Here is an 11,391-nt window from a genome sequence, read left to right as displayed (position 1 = left end):
TGAACAAATGGTCTGGAGTTAATGAGAGGACCCTGAGTGCTGATATTTAATTCACTGGTCTCCCCTTCCCCAAAACGCAAAACGAAATCTTATCATTAAAAAAAAAATGAAATCCTGATTAAAGTTTATTGAGGAATTATAATCTGTTACATGTCATAATCTTTGTGTGTAATCATTAAACTGCAGATAATAAACTGCTTATAAGATAAAAACAAAAGCGTTGAAGAAACTTTTTGTGCTTAGTTGCTCAGTCACATCTGACTCTTTGCAACCCAAGGACTGCAGCCCACCAGGCTCCTCTGTCCATGGGGATTCTCCATGGCCCTCCTCCAGGAAATTTTCCCAACCCAGGGATCAAACTCAGATCTCCCTCCTTTCAGGCAGATTCTTTACCAACTGAGCGACAAGAGAAGCCCTTCAGTGTTCTGTAGGACACTTCAGGGAAAGTGTTCCCTAAGACACACTGATTTTGGAGCCCAAAATAAAATAAAGTCTCTCACTGTTTCCATTGTTTGCCCACTTATTTGCCATGAAGCGATGGGACAGGATGCCATGATCTTAGTTTTTTGAATGTTGAGTCTTAAGCCAGCCTTTTCACTGCCCTCTTTCACTTTCATCAAGAGGCTCTTTAGTTCCTCTTCACTTTCTGCCATTAGGGTGGTATCATCTGTGTCTCTGAGGTTATTGATATTTCTCCCAGCAATCTTGATTCCAGCTTGTGCTTCATTCAACCCAGCATTTCACATAATGTATTCTGCATATAAGTTAAATAAGCAGGGTGACAATATGCAGCCTTGATGTGCTCCTTTCCCAATTTGGAACCAATCTGTTGTTCCATGTCAGGTTCTAACGGTTGCTTCTTGACCTACATACGGATTTCTCAGGAGGCAGGTAGGGTGGTCTGGTATTTCCATCTCTTTAAGAATTTTCCATTTTGTTGTGATCTACATAGTCAAAGGCTTTGATGTAATCAATAAAGCAGAAGTAGATGTTTTACTGGAACTCTCTTGCTTTTTCGACGATCCAACGGATGTTGGCAATTTGATCTCTGGTTCCTCTGCCTATTCTAAATCCAGCTTGAACATCTGGAAGTTCATGGTTCATGTACTGTTGAAGCCGGGCTTGAAGAATTTTGAGCATTACTTTACTAGCCTATGAGAGTGTAACTGTGTGGTAGTTTGAGCATTCTTTGGCATTGCCTTTCTTTGGGATTGGAATGAAAACTGACCTTTTCTAGTCCTGTGGCCACTGCTGAGTTTCCCAGATTTGCTGGCATATTGAGTGTAGCACTTTCACAGCATCATCTTTTAGGATTTGAAATAGCTCAACTGGAATTCCATCACCTCCACTAGCTTTGTTTGCAGTGATACTTCCTAAGGCCCATTTGACTTCACATTCCAGAATGTCTGGCTCTAGGTGAGTGATCACACCATCATGGTTATCTAGGTCTTGAGGTCTTTTTTGTATAATTCTTCTGTGTATTCTTGCCACCTCTTCTTAATATCTTCTGTTTCTGTTAGGTCCACGCCATTTCTGTCCTTTATTGTGCCCATCTTTGCGTGGTATGTTCCCTTGGTATTTCTAATTTTCTTAAAGAGATCTCTAATCTTCTTCATTCTTTTGTTTTCCTCTATTTCTTTGCATTGATCACTGAGGAAGGCTTTCTTATCTCTCCTTACTATACTTTGCATTCAAATGGGTATATCTTTCCCTTTTCTCCTTTGCCTTTCGCTTCTCTTCTTTTCTCAGCTATTTGTAAGGCCTCCTCAGATAACCATTCTGCTCTTTTGCATTTCTTTTTCTTGGGGATGGTCTTGATCACTGCCTCCTGTACAATGTCACGAACCTCTATCCATAGTTCTTCAGGCCCTCTGTCTATCAGGTATAACCCCTTGAAACTATTTGTCACTTCCACTTTATAATCATAAGGGATTTGATTTAGGTCATACCTGAATGGTCTAGTGGTTTTCCCTACTTTCTTCAATTTAAGACTAAATTTGGCATTAAGGAGTTCATGATCTGACCCACAGTCAGCTCCCGGTCTTGTTTTTGCTGACGGTATAGAGCTTCTCCATCTTTGGCTGCAAAGAATATAATCAATCTGATTTCAGTATTGACAATCTGGTGATACCGACTTGTAGAGTCTTCTCTAATGTTGTTGGAAGAGAGTGTTTGCTATGACCAGTGTGTTCTCTTGGCAAAATTTTGTCAACCTTTGCCCTGCTTCATTTTGTACTCCAAGGCCAAATTTGCCTGTTACTCCAGGTATCTCTTGACTTCCTATTTTTGCATTCCAGTCCTCTGTGATGTAAAGGACATCTCTTTTGGGTGTTAGTTCTAGAAGGTCTTGTTGGTCTTCATAGAACCATTCAATTTCATCTTCGTCAGCATTACTGGTTGGGTATAGACTTGGATTACTGTGATATTGAATGGTTTGCCTTCAAAATGAACAGAGATCGTTCTGTCATTTTTGAGATTACATCCAAGTACTGCATTTCAGACTCCTTTTGTTGACTGTGAGGGCTACTCCATTTCTTCTAAGGGATCCTTGCCCACAGTAGTAGATATAATGGTCATCTGAATTAAATTCACCCATTCCAGTCCATTTTAGTTGGCTGATTCCTCAAATACCGATTTTTCCCTCTTGCCATCTCCTGTTTGACAACTTCTAATTTACCTTGATTCATGGACCTAATATTCCAGGTCCCTATGCAATATTGCTCTTTACAGCATTGGACTTTACTTCCATCACCAGTCACATCCACACCTGGGTGTTGTTTTTGCTTTGGCTCCATCTCTTCATTCTTTCTGTAGTTATTTCTCCACTGATCTCCAGTAGCATATTGGGCACCTGCTGACCTGGGGGTTCATCTTTCAGTGTCCTATCTTTTTGCCTTTTCATACTGTTCATTGGGTTTTCAAGGCAGCATACTGAAGTGGTTTGCCATTCCCTTCTGCAGTGGACCATGTTTTGTCAGAACTCTCCACCATGACCCGTCCATCTTGGGTGGACCTACACAGCATGGCTCATAGTTTCATTGAGTTAGACACGTTGTGGTCCATATGATCAGTTTGATTAGTTTTCTGTGATTGTGGTTTTTAGTCTGTCTGCTGTCTCATGAATAAAGGTAAGAGGCTTAATGAAGTTTCCTGATGGGAGAGACTGACTTTGACTTTAAGGAATCTAAATCTATATTTAAAATCTCATCATTTATCTATGTGGCTTTGTATCTGTTTTTAAGTCAATAAATTTATGTGTGTGTTTGGGAACATATTTCATGTCCTTGGAAATGGAATATTCAATTTCTGCTTTCCAAGTATCAGTTTTCCTAACAAATAGGTAGATATACAGAATGAGACAAAAATGGATGGACAGGACTATAGGTTCAGGCTATAAATGCAATGTAGCAGATTGGTGTTATCTCATAAACTGGAGGCTTGACAAAATTAAGCCTGACTTGAAAGAAATACTAGACATTGGTAAAGAAATTATAGAGACTGAAAAAAATAATTTATTTTGTATATTTCTTTTCATTATGAAAATTTGTTTCTGTAGTTCTTTGTGCATAGTAGACATTTAAAACATGACAATTCTTTTCCTTTGGGTGCTTTCTCTCAATTCTCTCAGTTCTCTATATTTTATTCTGGGATGTACTTTGCAAACATTTTTTCATCACTCACATAAAAATCAGTTTCAGTAGCTCAAGATATGCTGGTTCCATTCACTTAAAATGTAGTGAAGTTTACTACACACATTTCTTATAATATGTGATGGTTGTTTACTTATTACTCTTCTTAGCGAGATATACTTGAGTATCTCTAAAAAGAACACTTAGGCCTTGAAGACTGTGGTAAAAATACCTACATACCAGACTAATTTTATTTTATAGTGTGAAGAAAGCAAGAATCTGAGAAGATAAATTTATGAAATCAGAAAATAAAAGTGCAAAATATATTTATTTGGGTTTTGCTGGTGCATAAAATAAATTCATACAGTTATTTATTTCTTTTTGCAATTTAAGAATTCTTAAAGGAAACAGTGATGCAGATAACTGAGTTCAACAGTGGTAATGGCGTTAAGTGGGGAAGCAGTGTATATCAGGTTACATTCCCGGGGAATTGGTGTCATTTTTTGAGAGCACTAAATTTAAAATTTCTCTTTTTCAACTGATTTTAGGGAGTTTTTACCTAAACATTATAATGTTCCTTTGATAAAAGAAAAGAGAAGTAGGACATATTTGTGGAAAACTGAAAGTGAATTTCTTTCTGTTGTAAGAGCATAAAATTTGCTAAATTATGTAAACATTGTTCCTATGACTTTCATTTAACTTTATAGATGTTAAATTTTAAAATATCAATTCTCAGTATTTAAGTTGCCTTCAGCATAAAAACCTAAGGAGATTCTGGTGGCTCCAATAGCAGTTAGAACCTGGAATGGCTTCATGGATTTAACATCTGCTTCAAATTATGAAAGTATTTGATTTAGATTCTGATGTTATTAGAATTAGATTGCTGGTGTATTTTTAAAATTTCCATTACAGATTAATTCTTGCTAATTTTAAGATAAAGATATCTAAACAATCTTATTTCAACTATAGGATTATGAAAATTAGTGAGTGAACAATTTATCATTTATGTGTAGAATTAGAGTGTCTCTCCCAATATGCCCTCTTGCAACTGAGTATTTATCTATAAAATATGTAATGTACAACTGTATGGACATTTTCTCTTCATTTATTATTTAGATTTTGAGGTCACTTAATGACATTCATTATGTAATATGAAATCAGATAAAATTAGCATCTCTACCACAATACCTTCAACCAGAGTTGGTAGCCATACCATATGGATAATATATAATTGAACCAAATGCTGTAGTGCCTTGACTAAGCCAAAACCATACTTAGAAGATCACACTCAGGTATAGCTAGAAGGCTCGTCATGGTTACCCTGATTGTTTTTTATGAATAGCATGTCTTGTTTTGGCTTGTGCAGTATCCCTCCTCCTTATATCTGGTAAGAGCAATCCTAATTCCATTTAGACATGGTAGTACATGTTCTCCTCCCTAAAATCCTGCTCCTTATCCCAGCCTATGTGCTAACTGCTGCTGCTGCTGCTAAGTCGCTTCAGTCATGTCCGACTCTGTGACCCCATGGACTGTAGCCTACCAGGCTCCTCCGTCCATGGGATTTTCCAGGCAAGAGTATTGGAGTGGGGTGCCATTGCCTTCTCCATGTGCTAACTGAGAACTCCTTAAAGAGGGATTAATTGTTACCAGTCAAGCAAGGGATGCCAGCCAAAAGTGTTTGGGAGGAGAACAGAGATTTAGTTTTCTCTCTTCTCCAGCCTCTTTCTATTGTATTTACCTCCTGCTCTAGTTCCTGAGGGGCTTCCCTTGTGGCTCAGCTGGTAAAGAATCCGCCTGCAATGCAGGAGACCCGGGTTCGATCCCTGGGTTGGGAAGATCCCCCAGAGAAGGGAAAGGCTGCCCACTCCAGTATTCTGGCCTGGAGAATTTCATGGACAGTGTGGCCCATGGGGTCATGGGGTTGGACATGTCTGAGTGACTTTAAATAAAAATTCCAATTCCTGAGTACCTGCCTTTGTTACACCAACTTTAACTTAAAACTGATCACTTTTGGACAAGCCTCTTTAGTTCTGCAAGAAAGAGATTATCTTTGGTCCAAATTGGCCTGTCTAAAATCAGAGCAGTGAGAGCATATAATATTGCTAAAATAGGCCTTTCTCTTGGAAGTATTAATCCTCTTTGACTGAGTTAGGTCAACATGTACTCCATACATACTTCTCACCAAAGGGACAAGTAGAAGACCCAGACCAGACTACCATATAATGGTCCATGTCCAAGGAGATTAATTTAAAGAGGACAATGTGACTCAAAGCAGACATTAAGAATTCTCCCTTATCCCAAGAAAAGACTTGTTACATGGATGTTGAAGACAAAAGAATGCCTATTTTTCTGTTGTACTGAAAGCTGTAAGAACAATATAAGCAGGAGATATATGTTGCCATTATTTCATTTTATTTTGCTTTGTTTTATTATTATTGTGGCTGAGCAGGGAATTGAGATAGGTACATTCTGACTATGGAGAGCTTGGCATACAAAGTAACCAGTTTGGTCTTAATTCTAGTGGAGAACTACTTGATATCTTTCAATAGAGGAGAGATATGACCAGATTAGTATTTGATATTCATCACTTTATCCATTTTGTTGCAAAAATGTCTTTATCAGCTAAGAGTGATTTTAATAATGCCAGAGATGGTAAAGTTAATAAACATAACATGTCATAAGAGCAACTTATGACACAATTATAAGAAATGAGTTTTGAAATGTGTTTTGAACAAATAATGTACACTTTTATAGAAAATATATTCTAATTCTACTGATTACCGACTGTAATTGTGGTTGTCTATCCTACATAGCAAGTATTTTCAATATTGGCACGTTAACTTTTTTTTTTTTTTTTAGAGAAGTCTCTGCTTTTACTGGCCAGCAGGTTACTTAAGGGGGATGAAGCGGGAGGAATGGGTGGCCCCGATACCGGGCCGGCCATGCTTCACGGGCTTGCAGGTGATGGAGAGCTCGCCTAGGTAGTGGCCGATCATCTCAGGCTTGATTTCCACCCGGTTGAAGGTCTTGCCATTGTAGACGCCCACCATGCTGCCCACCATCTCGGGCAGAATGATCATGTCGCGCAGGTGTGTCTTCACCACCTCGGGCTTCTCCATGGGCGGCGCATCTTTCTTGGCCTTGCGCAGTCGCTTCAGCAGCGAGTGCTGCTTCCTCCGCAGGCCGCGGTGCAGCCGCCGTCACTGGTGCGCACCGTATAGCTGCATCAGTTTCTCACAGGACATGTCCAGCAGCTGGTCGAGCTCTACGCCGCTGTAGGTGAACTTGCGGAAGGTCCGCTTCTTCTTCTGTTCCATTTCCGCCATCTTGCCGGTTCTTCAGAAAGGCCACGTTAACATTTTTTAAGACAATTTTTTTAGAGTGTGACCATCTTTTTAATTCGTGAAAAGCTCTCTTCTGTGACAGGAAATAATCTACAAACAGAATCTGGATTGAGACATTGTTTGAATAGCTGGATCTACAGTGCTTAAAGTTAGTATACCCTTGAATTTTTAGTTCATTGGCAAAAGAAATTCCTATTTCTGTGAAAATATAATTTGAAATGTCTATCATTTGCAGCCGAAACACTTCTGTTTACCACATATAACAAAAATCACATTGAACTAAGTCTGCAGATTCATATTTGTATGTTTATTTTACTTACTGATTTAGCAATGATTGGAAAGATTCATGTATTCAGTTTAATGCTTTATGCAGTCAGTTTTATGCTTTTAGCATTGAAGATTTCTAAACTTAATTGACTCAACTGCTAGGCAAGTCAAGATATTGTTTGGAAACCAAATTTTTTTTTTTCCCCTACAAAGAAGGTCAGCTGTTTTTTATTATTATGTCTAGGGTAGAGATGCTAAATCTCTGTGGTTTACTACTTACAGAAGGATACTGTCCTCAAAACTGCAATCCCAAGATTCTTTGGGCAATAACATAGAAGATAGTACCAAGAATAGTATATATTGGTGTTAATTGATAGGCTGGCTAATGGGAAGGCTCTTGAAAGTACAGACATGAATAAGAAGAAAAAAGTAAGCAGATTTTTGAGGAAGTAGGTTTAATTGTTATACTAATGACATCTGCCATCTATATTGTGTTGCCATGTCCATTTTATTCAGCTTTAATCTTTTTCCTTAAGCAGCTGTTAATAACCACTACATACTTTTACAGGACAAGTAACTTTGAAGGTTGACTAACAATGATTTCAGTTTTTAAGTAGAACTTTCTCAGGAAGGAAGAAGGCCAAAACATTTAAACCTAATCAAATATAAGCTGGTATTTCTCTTTCTTCCCTCTAAGCTTATTCAGAGCCCACTCCATTTCTAATGCACCATTGGGGCAGGATGCATAATGACTAAGAGCCTGGCAGAGACTCGAGACATGTGAACAGTGCACCTTGGCCTCAGCCAGTTAGCCTGGAGCAGACGCCAAGGTTTATTGTCTTTGCAGTTTCCTGGCCTCCACCAGTAAGAGGTGTCATGGCTCTCACCAGACTTCTTAGCTAGACTACTCATGAATTGCATATTTATAGGCATTTCATAGCAAGAGGTCTTATTGTATATAAGTCCATGGTCAGAGAAGACTCACTATAATGCAATTAGGAGAGAGTCACATTATTTTATGGTTATGTTAGGCTGTGAAACAGAGTCCATGTGTCCCTCTGTTTGTCATTATACTCATATATATAAACAGGCATGAGAACAGGAAAAGGTATTTATAAACTTTGTTGTGTGTCCTGAAGTTATCAGCTTATAAATGGGAATGCTGGTTTAGCAGAGGCCTGGTGACTTAAGAACAGTCTCAACTTGGCGCCGGCCTTGATCAAGTCTCCTCGTTCAGCTTTTGAGATCATTTAACAAAGAAGCATTCCTCATACAGGTGGAGAAAATTCTTATTCTAACCCATATTTATTTTGTTTTCTTTAGCCATCACTCTCATGGAGAAGACCCTTGAGTTTTCCTGGTCTTGACATTGGAGACCAAAATTGAGAAGCAATTCCTCTGGGGTCAGTTTGGAAGTTCTACCCACTCCTCCCTATTCTGGTCTTCCAGGATCCAGGTTTCCCCATTTTCATTAGGAGCACACCTAAGTCTAGACTTTCCAAAATTGTCCAGGTGCAACAGAGTGGAGACTAAGACAGTTCATTCGCATTTAGGGTTCACTTTTTAATGCATAAAATACCTTGTAATAAAATCTAGAAATCTAGTAGAGAGTCATTTAGAATTCCTAGTATTCTTGTTATTTGTCCCCCATAATTCTTTAGGAGATAATGTTTTGGGTTTTGAAAGACTTATTTGTAAAATGTGCTACTTCACTTGAAATTGATTCAAATAGTTCATACTTTGTTATAGCATCAAAACCCAGCTTGAGATACTAGTAGGTAGAGAGAAAAAACACTGCATATTCATTTTCTGCCAGTGGGAAATTTTACATCAATAATTGTCCCAAAGGGTCTAGCATCTTACCTTAAGGTCCCTAATTGTTTCACTCAAAAGTCTGAAAGATATGTCTTTATGATTCCTTTGAATCAACCTCTAAAATGATGACATTAATAAAGCAGATCGAAAACACAAATTTCATTCATAATATCACAAAGACTAACATCTCCAGTGTTTCTGGATTGCTAAGGGAACTGCTTCATTTACTGCAGCAGTAGCATATTCCTAGGCTTCTGTTTTTGCTAACCAGTTGATAGAGGTCTGGTTTATCTACATGTTGATATACATCATTGGTCTTCTGTTCTTGTGTGTGTTTAAAGAACTTAAAGAAACAATTTTTTCCTGAAGATCCCTAAAGAATTTCCTGACCTTTAAACTACCACAGAGATGAGAGGGTAAACCTAGAAGTGTAGCTAGTTTGGTTGTACAGCCATAATAAGGCCCCCAAATGGAAACAGAGGGTTTCACCCCACTCCTCAGCTAAGGACAATAATTCCTAGCCTAGGTTCTCTCTATTCATTCCATGGAAAGCACTAGGTTTTGTGAAACTCATCAGTGACTTAGATGCAAGACTAGCATGAAAAGTAATCAATATTTCTTTGATTCCCAGCATCACAGAGTTTTTCCGGGATCAGTTCAGTTCAGTCGCTCAGTCGTGTCTGACTCTTTGCAACCCCATGAACTGCAGCACGCCAGGCCTGTCCATCATCAACTCCCAGAGTCCACCCAAACCCATGTCCATTGAGTTGGTGATGCCATTCAACCATCTCATCCTCTGTCGTCCCCTTCTCCTCCTGCCCTCAATCTTTCCCAGCATCAGGGTCTTTTCCAGTGAGTCAGCTCTTTGCATCAGGTGGCCAAAGTATTGGAGTGTCAGCTTTAAAATCAGTCCTACCAACAAACACCCAGGACTGATCTCCTTTAAGATGGACTGGTTGGATCTCCTTGCAATCCAAGGGATTCTCAAGAGTCTTCTCCAACTCCACAGTTTAAAAGCATCAATTCTTTGGTACTCTGCTTTCTTTATAGTCCAACTGTCGCATCCATACATGACCACTGGAAAACCATAGCCTTGACTAGACGGATCTTTGTTGACAAAGTAATGTCTATGCTTTTCAATATGCCGTCTAGGTCGGTCATAACTTTCCTTCACCTTCCCTTATCCTCAAAATGTGATGTTAGTCAATACCCAGTTGAGTAGTTATAACATAACCCTAAGATAAATAAGCTATTTCTTCCAGTTGTGAAATTAATAAGGCATAGGGATCTAATGTATAGCATACTGAAGACTGTAAGTAATACTGTATTGGATATTTGGAAGTTGCTGAAACTGTAGATCTCAAAAGTCCTTATCCCGAGAAAAGACATTTGTAACTATCTGTGGTGACAAATGTTGATTAGACTTATTGTGGTGATCATTCTGCAATATAAACAAATATCAAAACATTATGTTGTGTACTTGAAACTAACAATGTTATTAAACCTCAGTGGAAAAAAAGACATTTCTAACATGCAGTTCTTCAAAATATAAAAATTTTATATTAGAAAATAAAAATATAGTAAAATGAACAAAGTGTAAAGTTTAAAGAGCTGAGAAAAGAATAAAAATGCACAATGAAAACAAAAGTAGTGAATCAATAAAATTAAAAGTAGAGCTCAATCAAATATACAATATAAAAAATAATGAACAAAACCAATATGCTTTTTCTGTAAATTTTAATGAAATAGACCTCTGGGAAAAAATAAGAAGGCCCACTATCAACATCACAATTTAATATGGTACTGGAAGTCCTAAACAATCCAATGAGTCAAGAAAAATGCAAGCTACATGTCATTAAAGAGTGTGTGTATATCAGATACATGTGTGTTTCAGGTATCTGTATCTATATCTAGATTTATATCTATATCTTTCTCTGAATGAAAGAAAAAACAAAAATGATAGTTATTTGAAAGTAAGTAACTGAGAAACCACTAAAATAATAAGATAATTCAGAAGGGTGATTGAATAAAAGACTAGTTAATATATGAAAATCAGGAAGATTCCTATGCATCAATGGTAATCAGTTAGAAAATTTTATGCAAAAGTCCTATTCACAAAATCATAAACAACTTAGACATAGACATAGCAGGAACTGTATGTGACTACCTGAAAGAAACTGTAAGCTGTTGCAAAGAATTTCCTCCCCAGCTGCCATAAATACTTAGACAAATAGAAGAGGCAGATCATGGTTTATATAGACTCAAATCATGACGGTGCTAATTTTTGAGAAAATTAATAATCAAATTCAATGTAACAATGAAAATCACAGTAACGT

At 37.8% G+C, this 11,391-nt stretch overlaps 1 pseudogene; it reads right to left on the bottom strand.

Annotated features, from left to right (window-relative positions):
* Window positions 1–6,483: 6,483 nt before the first annotated feature.
* On the bottom strand, window positions 6,484–6,960 carry LOC145510487 (small ribosomal subunit protein uS19 pseudogene; annotated as a pseudogene).
* Window positions 6,961–11,391: the final 4,431 nt, after the last annotated feature.

This window comes from Giraffa tippelskirchi, chromosome 6 (assembly GCF_054371585.1).
Source record: "Giraffa tippelskirchi isolate mGirTip1 chromosome 6, T2T-mGirTip1v1.2.pri, whole genome shotgun sequence".
Taxonomy (NCBI): Eukaryota; Metazoa; Chordata; class Mammalia; order Artiodactyla; family Giraffidae; genus Giraffa; species Giraffa tippelskirchi.
This window is presented reverse-complemented; position numbering and strand designations above follow the sequence as displayed.